Source organism: Dama dama, chromosome 17, assembly GCF_033118175.1.
Source record: "Dama dama isolate Ldn47 chromosome 17, ASM3311817v1, whole genome shotgun sequence".
NCBI classification, from domain to species: domain Eukaryota; kingdom Metazoa; phylum Chordata; class Mammalia; order Artiodactyla; family Cervidae; genus Dama; species Dama dama.
This window is the reverse complement of record NC_083697.1, coordinates 68,981,369-68,991,245: the sequence shown is the minus strand read 5'-3', so window position 1 is coordinate 68,991,245 and position 9,877 is coordinate 68,981,369. Positions and strand designations below refer to the sequence as shown.

The window sequence follows — 9,877 nt, the reverse complement described above, 5'->3', positions numbered from 1 at the left end:
ATCTCCATACCATCTTTCATAGTTGGTGTATCAGTTTACATTCCCACCAGCAGTGCAAGAGTGTTCCCTTTTCTCCACACCCTCTCCAGCATTTATTGTTTGTAGACTTTTTGATGATGGCCATTCTGACCAGTGTGAGGTGATATTTCATTGTTGTTTTGATTTGCATTTCTCTAATAATGAGTGATGGTGAGCATCTTTTCATGTGTTTGTTAGCCATCTGTGTATCTGGAGAAATGTCTGTTTAGGTCTTTTTTCCATTTTTTGATGGATTGTTTGTGTTTCTGGCATTGAGTTGTATGAGCTGCTTGTATATTTTGGAAATTAATCCTTTGTCAGTTGTCTCATTTGCTATTATTTTCTCCCATTCTGAGGATTGTCTTCTTACCTTGCTTGTAGGTGTGCAAGGTTTTTAAAAGCTTAAAAGCTGGGCAAAAACTTTTAAGTTTAATTAGGTCCCACTTGTTTACTTTTGTTTTTATTTGCATTACTCTAGGAGGTGGGTCATAGAGGATCTTGCTTTGATTTATGTCTTCGAGTATTCTGCCTTTCTTTTCCTCTAAGCGTTTTATAGTTTCTGGTCTTACATTTAGGTCTTTAATCCACTTTCGAGTTTACCTTTATGTATGGTGTTAGGAAGTGTTCTAATTTCATCCTTAACATGTAGCTGTCCAGTTTTCCAAGCACCATTTATTGAAGAGGTTGTCTTTGTCCCATTGAATATTCTTGCCTCCTTTGTCAAAAACAAGGTACCCATAGGTGCATGGGTTTATTTCTGGGCTTTCTGTCTGGTTTCATTGGTCTATATTTCTATTTTTGTGCCAGTACCATACTGTCTTGATGATGTAGCTTTGTAGTATAATCTGAAGTCATGAAGGTTGATTTCTCCAGCTCCATTCTTCTTTTGCGAGACTGCTTTGACTATTTGGGGTCATTTGTGTTTCCATATGAATTGTGAAATTTTTTGTTGTAGTTCTGTGAAAATTGCCATTGGTAATTTGATAGGGATCACATTCAATCTGTAGATTGCATTTGGTATTATATTCATTTTCACAATATTGATTCATCCTACCCAGGAACATGGAATATCTCTCCTTCTGTTTATGTAGTCTTTGATTTATTTCACTAGTGTCATATAATTTTCTGTGTACAGTTCTTTTGTCTTCTTAGGTAAGTTTCTTCCTATATATTATTATTCTTTTTTTTTTGCAATGGTGAATGGGATTGATTCCTTAATTTCACTCTCTGATTTTTCATTGTTACTATATAGAAATGCAGATGATTTCTGTGTATTGATTTTGTATCCTGCAACTTTTGCTAAATTCACTGATTAGCTCTACTTATTTTCTGATACTAACTTTAGGGTTTTCTATGTACAGTATCATGTCATCTGCAAACAGTGAGAGATTTACTTCTTCTTTTCTGATCTGGATTCCTTTTATTTCTTTTTCTTCTGATTGCCAAAGCTAGGACTTCCAGAACTATGTTGAATGATAGCGGTGAAAGTGGACACCCTTGTCTGGTTCCTGATCTTAGGGGAATGCTTTCAGTGTTTCACCACTGAGAATAATGTTTGCTGCAGGCTTATCATTTATGAGACTTCCCTGGTGGCTCAGATGGTAAAGCATCTGCCTACAATGTTGGAGACCCAGGTTCAAACCCTGGGTAGGGAAGATCTCCTGGAGAAGGAAATGGTAACCCACTCCAGTATTCTTGCCTGGAAAATCCCATGGATGGAGGAGCCTGGTAGGCTACAGTCCATGGGGTCGCAAAGAGTTGGACACCACTGAGTGACTTCACTTTCTTTCTTTCTATCTATCATATATGGCCTTTACTGTGTTGAGGTAGGGTCCTTCTATGCCCATCTTTTGAAGAGTCTTAATCATAAATGGGTGCTGATTTTGTCCAAGGCTTTTTCTGCATCTATTGAGGTGCTCATATGGGTTTTAATCTTTCAATATGTTAATATGTTGTATCATATTGATTGATTTTGATATATTGAAGAATCCTTGCATTGCTGGAACAAACCCAACTTGATCATGATGTTGGAGCTTTTTGATGTGTTGCTGAATTCAGTTTGTTAAAATATTGTTGAGAATTTTTGCATCTATGTTCCTCAGTGATATTGGCCTATAGTTTTCTTTTTCTGTGTTGTCTTTGTCTGATTTTGGTATCAGGGTGATGGTGATCCTGTAGAATGAGTTTGGAAGTGTTCCTTCCTCTGCAATTTTTGAAAGTGTTTTAGAAGGATAGGCATTAACTCTTCTCTAAATGTTTGATAGAATTCTCCTGTGAAGCCATCTGATTCTGGACTTTTGTTTTTTGGGAGAGTTTTGATCACAGCTTCAATTTCACTGCTTGCAATTGGGTTGTTCATGATTTCTATATCTTCCTGCCTGGTTCAGTCTTGGAACATTGAACTTTTCTAAGAATCTGTCAATTTCTTCCAGGTTACCCACTTACTGCCATATAGCTATTCATAATAGTCTTTTATAATCTTTTATATTTCTGCACTGTCTGCTGTAAACTCTTCTTTTTCATTTTTGATTTTGTTGATTTGATTCTTCTCTCTTTTTCCTTGATTCAGTTCCGTTCAGTACAGTTCAGTCAGGTTTGACTCTTTGCAACCCCATGAACCGCAGCACGCCAGGCGTCCCTGTCCATCACCAACTCCTGGAGTCCACCCAAACCCATGTCCATTGAGCCAGTGATGCCATCCAACCATCTCATCCTCTGTTGTCCCCTTCTCCTCCTGCCCTCAATCCCTCCCAGCATCAGGGTCTTTTCCAATGAGTCAGCTATTCACATCAGGTGGCCAGAGTATTGGAGTTTCAGTTTCAACATCAGTCCCTCCAATGAATGCCCCAGGACTGATCTCCTTTAGGATGGACTGGTTGGGTCTCCCTGCAGTCCAAGGGACTCTCGAGTCTTCTCCAACACCACAGTTCAAAAGCATCAATTCTTCAGTGCTCAACTTTCTTTATATTCTAACTCTCACATTCATACATGACCACTGGAAAAACCATAGACTTGACTAGATGGACCTTTGTTGGCAAAGTAATGTCTCTTCTTTTTAATATGCTGTCTAGGTTGGTCATAACTTTCCTTCCAAGGAGCAAGCATCTTTTAATTTCATGGCTGCAATCAACATCCACAGTGATTTCGGAGCCCAGAAAAATAAAGTCAGCCACTGTTTCCACTGTTTCCCCATCTATTTGCCATGGAGTGATGGGACCAGATGCCATGATCTTAGTTTTCTGAATATTGAGCTTTAAGCCAACTTTTTCACTCTCCTCTTTCACTTTCATCAAGAGGCTTTTCAGTTTCTCTTCACTTTCTGCCATAAGGGTGGTGTCATCTGCACATTTGAGGTTATTGATATTTCTCCCGGCAGTCTTGATTCCAGCTTGTGTTTCTTCCAGCCCAGCATTTCTCATGATGTACTCTGCATATAAGTTAAATAAGCAGGGTGACAATATACAGCCTTGATGTACTCCTTTTCCTATTTGGAACCGGTCTGTTGTTCCATGTCCAGTTCTAACTGTTGCTTCCCGACCTGCATACAGGTTTCTCAAGAGGCAGGTCAGGTGGTCTGGTATTCCCATCTCTGTCAGAATTTTCCAGTTTTTTTGTGATTCACACACTCAAAGGCTTTGACGTAGTCAATAAAGCAGAAATGCATGTTTTTCTAGAACTCTCTTGCTTTATCAATGATCCAGCAGATGTTGGCAATTTGATCTCTGGTTCCTCTGGCTTTTCTAAATCCAGCTTGAACATCTGCAAGTTCACGGTTCACATATTGCTGAAGCCTGGCTTGGAGAATTTTGAGCATTACTTTACTAGGGTGTGAGATGAGTGCAACTGTGCAATAGTTTGAGCATTCTTTGGCATTACCTTTCTTTGGGATTGGAATGAAAACTGGCCTTTTCCAGCCCTGTGGCCACAGCTAAGTTTTCAAATTTTCTGGCATATTGAGTGCAGCACTTCCACGGCATCATCTTTCAGGATTTGAAAGAGCTCACCTGGAATTCCATCACCTCCACTAGCTTTGTTCATAGTGATGCATCCTAAGGCCCACCTGACTTCACATTCCAGGATGTCTGGCTCTAGGTGAGTGAGTGATCACACCTTCGTGATTATCTGGGTCGTGAAGATCTTTTTTGTACAGTTCTTCTGTGTATTCTTGCCACCTCTTCTTAATATCTTCTGCTTCTGTTAGGTCCATACCATTTCTGTCCTTTCTTGTGCCCATCTTTGCATGAAATGACCCCTTGGTATCTCTGATTTTCTTGAAAAGATCTCTAGTCTTTCCAATTCTATTGTTTTCCTCTATTTGCATTGATCGCTGAAGAAGGCTTTCTTATCTCTCCTTGCTCTTCTTTGGAACTCTGCATTCAAATGGGTATGTCTTTCTTTTTCTCCTTTGCTTTTCGCTTCTCTTCTTTTCACAGCTCTTTGTAAGGCCTCCTCAGACAGCCATTTTGCTTTTTTGCATTTCTTTTCCATGGGATGATCTTGATTCCTGTCTCCTGTAGAATGTCACAAATCTCTGTCCATAGTTCATCAGGCACTCTGTTTATCTATAACAGTTGTTTTAGGTATAAAGTTAGCTTGTCTATTTGATGTATTTCTTGTTTCTTTAGGTAGGATTGTATTGCTGTAAACTTCCCTCTGAGAACTGCTTTTGCTGCATCCCATAGGTTTTGAATTGTGTTTTCATTGTCATTTGTTTCTAGAAATTTTTTGATTTCCCTTTCGATTTCTTCAGTAACCTGGTAGTTATTTAGAAATGTGTTGTTTAGTCTCCAGGTGTTTGTGTTTCTTACAGTTTTTTCTTATAATTGATATCAAGTCTCATAGCATTGTGGTCAGAGAAGATGCATGTTATGATTTCAATTTTCTTAAATTTACTGAGGTTTGATCTGTGACCCAAGATGTGGTCTATCTTGCAGAATATTCCATGTGCACTTGAGAAGAAGGTGTATTCTTCTGCTTTGGATGGAATATCCTGAAGATATCAGTGAGATGCATCTCATGTAATGTATCATTTAAGACTTGTGTTTCCTTATTAATTTTCTGTTTGATGATCTGTCCATTAGTGTGAGTGGGGTGTTAAAGTCTCCTCCTATTATTGTGTTCCTGTCAGTTTCTCCTTCTATGTCTGTTAGTGTTTGTCTTATGTATTGCGGTGTTCCTATGTTGGATGCATAGATGTTTACAATTGTTATGTCTTCCTCTTGGATTGATCTCTTGATCATTATGTAGTGTCCTTCCTTATCTCTTGTAATCTTCTTTAAGGTCTATTTTGTCTGATAGAAGATTGCTACTCCAGCTTTCTCTTGCTTCCTATTTGCATGGAATATATTTTTCCATCCTCTCACTTTCAGCCTGTATGTGTCTTGAGGTCTGAAGTGGGGTTTCTTGTAGACAGCATATATATGGGTCTTTTTTTTTTTTATCCATTCAGCCAGTCTGTGTCTTTTGGTTGCAGCATTTAATCCACTTATATTTAAAGTAATTATTGATGTATATGTTCCTATTTTCATTTTCTTAACTGGGGTTGATTTTATAGATCTTTTTTCTTCTCTTGTATTTCTTGGTTATATAAGTCCCTTTAACATTTGTTGTAAAGTTGATTTGGTGGTAGTGAATTCTCTTAACTTTTGCTTGGTTGATAAGCTTTTGATTTCTCCATCAACTCTGAATGAGATCCTTGCCGGGTACAGTAATCTTGATTGTAGATTTTTCCCTTTCAGTACTTTAAATATATCCTGCCAGTCCCTCTGCTGAAAGATCAGCTGTTAAGCATATGGGGTTTCCCTTGTATGTTACTTTTTGCTTCTCCCTTGCTGCTTTTAATATTCTTTCTTTGTGTTCAGTCTTTGTTAGTTTGATTGGTGTGTCTTGGCGTGTTTCTCCTTGGGTTTATCCTATATGGGACTCTCTATGCCTCATGGACTTGATTGACTATTTCCTTTTCCATGTTGGGGAAATTTTCAACTATAATCTCCTCAAAAAATTTCTCATACCCTTTCTTTTCCTCTTCTTCTGGGACCCCAATTATTCAAATGTTGCTGCATTTGATATTGTTCCAGAGGTCTCTGAGACTATCCTCAGTTCCTTTCATTCTTTTACTTTATTCTGCTCTTCAGAAGTTATTTCCACCAGTTTATCGTCCAGCTCACTGATTTGTTTCACTCATTCAGATAGTCTGCTATTGATTCCTTCTAGAGTATTTTCAATCTCAGTAATTGTGTTGTTTGTCTCTGTATGTTTATTCTTTAATTCTTCTAGGTCTTTGTTAATTGATTCTTGCATTTTTTCCATTTTGTTTTCAAGGTGTTTGATCATCTTTACTGTCATTATTCTGAATTCTTTCTCAGGGAGTTTGCCTGTTTCCTCTTCATTTATTTGGAGTTCTGTATTTCTAGTTTGTTTCTTCATTTGTGTAGTATTTCTCTGCCTTTTCATTATTTTTTAAAACTTATTGTGTTCGATGTCTCCTTATCCGAGGTTTCAAAGTTCAATTCTTTCTTCCTTTTGGTTTCTGCCCTCCTAAGTTTGGTCCAGTGTTTGTGTGAGCTTTGTATGGGGTGAGATTTGTGCTGAGTTTTTGTTTGTTTGTTTGTTTGTCTTTCCTCTGGTGGTACAGGCTGCGTGAGGTGGTACAGGCTGCGTGAGGTGGTACAGGCTGAGTGAGGGGGCACTCCTGTCTGCTGATGACTGGGTTTATGCTTTTGTTTGTTTGTTGTTTAGATGAGGCGTCCTGCACAGGGTGCTACTGGTGGCTGGGTGAGGCCAGGTCTTGTATTCAAGTGGTTTCCTTTCTGTGAGTTCTCACTATCTGATACTCCCTAGGGTTAGTTCTGGAGTTCTCTGGTAGTCCAGGGTCTTGGAGTCAGTGCTTCCACTCCAAAGGCTCAGGGCTTGATTCAAGATAGACCATATTCTGTGCCGTAAAACACGCCTCACTCTCAAGTCCTTGAGGCTGCAGTTGCTGTAGCACTCAAACAACTTAAGAGATGAAGGGAGCTTTGCTCTGGTGTCTGCCTCAAACTTCAGAGGCTGAAGTCATCACTAAGCCCTTGGGATTTGCCAATGCTCCTCTCAGCAACTGATACTTTTTTTTTTTTCATTCAGTAATTTGCATTAGTTGATTGCCAAAGAGGACAGTAGGCCAACAGATTTCGCTTTTTATATACATAATGATAAAATATTTAATTATTTAAAAAAATAGTATGAAACAAATTCCTTCGTGTAATTCCAACTTAAGGTTGTGTACTATGATGAAAACATCCTTTTTTAATGTTGAAAAGTTCTCTCCACGGTTTTATTGAAATATAACTGATGTACAGGACTGTATAAATTTAAGGTGTACAGTATAATCATTTGACTTACATACACCATTAAATGATTACAACAGCAATTTTAATGAATAGCCATTATTTCATAAAGACACAAAGCTGAAGAAATAGGGAAGCTTTTTACTTGTGATGAGAACTCTTAACAATGTGGATCTACAACAAACAGCAGTGTTGTTCAGTCCCTCAGTCGTGTCCAACTTGTGCTGTCCCAGGGACTGCAGTGCGCTAGCCTTCCCTGTCCTTCACCATCTCCCAGAGCTTGCTCAAACTCATGTCCACTGAGTCGGTGATGCCATCTAACCATCTCGTCCACTGTCATCCCCTTCTCCTCCTGCCTTCTATCTCTCCCACCATCAGGATATTTTCTAATGAGTTGGCTCTTTGCATCAGGTGGCCAGCGTATTGGAGCTTCAGCTAAAGCATCAGTTCTTCCAATGAATATTCAAGATTGATTTCCTCTAGGGTTGACTGGTTTGATCTCCTTGCAGTCCAAGGGAGTCTCAAGAGTCTTCTCCAATGTCACAGTTCAAAGGCATCAGTTCTTCGGTGTTTAGCCTTCTGTATGGTCCACCTCTCACATCCATACATGACTACTGAAAAAACCATAGCTTAACTAGACAGACCTTTGTTGGCAAAGTAACGTCTCTGCCTTTTAATATGCTATCTAGGTTGGTCATAGCTTTTCTTCCAAGGAGCAAACATCTTTTAATTTCATGTCTGCAGTCACCATCTGCAGTGATTTTGTCCAAGAAAATAAAGTCTGTCACTGTTTCCATTGTTTCCCCATCTATTTGCCATGGAGTGATGGGACCAGATGCCATGATCTTAGTTTTCTGAATGTTGAGCTTTAAGCCAGGTTTTTCAGTCTCCTCTTTCACTTTCAGCAAGAGGCTCTTTAGTTCTTCTTCACCTTCTGCCATAAGGGTGGTGTCATCTGCATATCTGAGGTTATTGATATTTCTCCCAGCAATCTTGATTCTAGCTTGGGCTTCATCCATCCTGCATTTTGCATGATGTACTCTGCATATAATTTAAATAAGCAGGGTGACAATATACAGCCTTGACGTACTCCTTTCCCAATTTGGAACCAGTCTGTTGTTCCATATCTAGTTCTAACTGTTGCTTCTTGACCTGCATACAGGTTTCTCAGGAGGCAGGTAAGGAGTTCTGGTATTCCCATCTCTTTAAGAATTTTCTTTAAATATAATGAATTAACAGGAGTGTTAATTATATTCATTGTGTTCTACATTATATCCCTAGTACTTTTTATTTTATTTATTCTATAATGTACCTAGTTTGTACCTTTTGAATGCTTTCACCCAATTCTCACTCCACCACACTCTCCACTCCTGGTAACCACAAATGCGACCTCTTTTTCTGCCTTCTTTTGATCTTGTTTCTCAGTCTTGTTTTGAAGTATAATTGACCTGAAACATGTTAATTTCTATTATACAACACAGTGATTTGATATTTCTATACATTTCAAAATAATCACCATGAAAAGTGTGGTTAAGATATGTCACCATGTAAAGATATTACAAAGTTATTGACTATATTTTCCATACTGCATATTTTATAACCATGACTCATTTATTTTGTACTGGAAATTTGTACCTTTCTCACCATGTTTCTCTCCTCTGACAGTTACCTTTTTATTCTCTGTCTGTACAACTTTTTTTCTCTCTCTTTTTTTTTCTTTTGCTTTGTCATTCAGAATCTACACATACATTAAATCATATAGTGTTTGTCTTTCTCTGTCTCTGTCTGAGTTACTTCACTTATTATAATATCCTCTGGGTCCATACATGTTGTCACCAAATGCAAGATTTCTTTCTTTTTTATCATTTATGGCTGAGTTATATTTCATTGTGTGTGGATTGATATATGTATCTATATATAATTACATATCTCATATTTCTAAATCCATTTGTTTGTTGATAGGCATTTAGGTTGCTTCCATGTCTTGGCTATTATGAACTGTGCTATAACGAACAGAGGAGTGTGTATGTCTTTTCTAACTTTTGTTTTCATGTCTTTGGATAAATACCCAGGTGTGGAATTGCTGGATCATATGGTCATTCTATTTTTATTTTTCTGCGGAGTCTCCATACTGTTTTCCATGGTGGCTGCACCAGTTGATATTCCCACCAACAGAGCAAGAGGATTCCCTTTTCTCTACGTCTTGGTCAACACGTTTTATCTGGTTTTCTTTTTTTGACAATAGTCATTCTAACAGGCATGAGGTGGCATCTCATTGCAGTTTTGATTTGCATTTCCCTGGTGTTTAGTGATGTTGAGCATCAGCTTCACACTCATTTCTTGGTTGTAAACTTTTGATGGAATTTCTTGTGGCACAGGGGCAAAGATTCTGCCTGCAATGCAGGAGACTTGGGTTCATATCTGAGTAGGGAAGATTCCCTGGAGAAGGAAATGGCCACCCACTCCAGTATACTTGTCTGGGAAATCCCATGGACAGAGGGGCCTGGCAGCCTACAGTCCACGGAGTCACAAAG

The 9,877-nt window shown here is 38.5% G+C and overlaps 1 non-coding gene across 1 annotated transcript; it reads left to right on the top strand.

Moving 5' to 3' along the window:
- The first annotated feature begins 1,601 nt into the window (after positions 1 to 1,601).
- On the top strand, positions 1,602 to 1,673 carry TRNAC-ACA (transfer RNA cysteine (anticodon ACA)). The gene has a single exon. It is a non-coding gene; the product is annotated as a tRNA-Cys (tRNA).
- Positions 1,674 to 9,877: the final 8,204 nt, after the last annotated feature.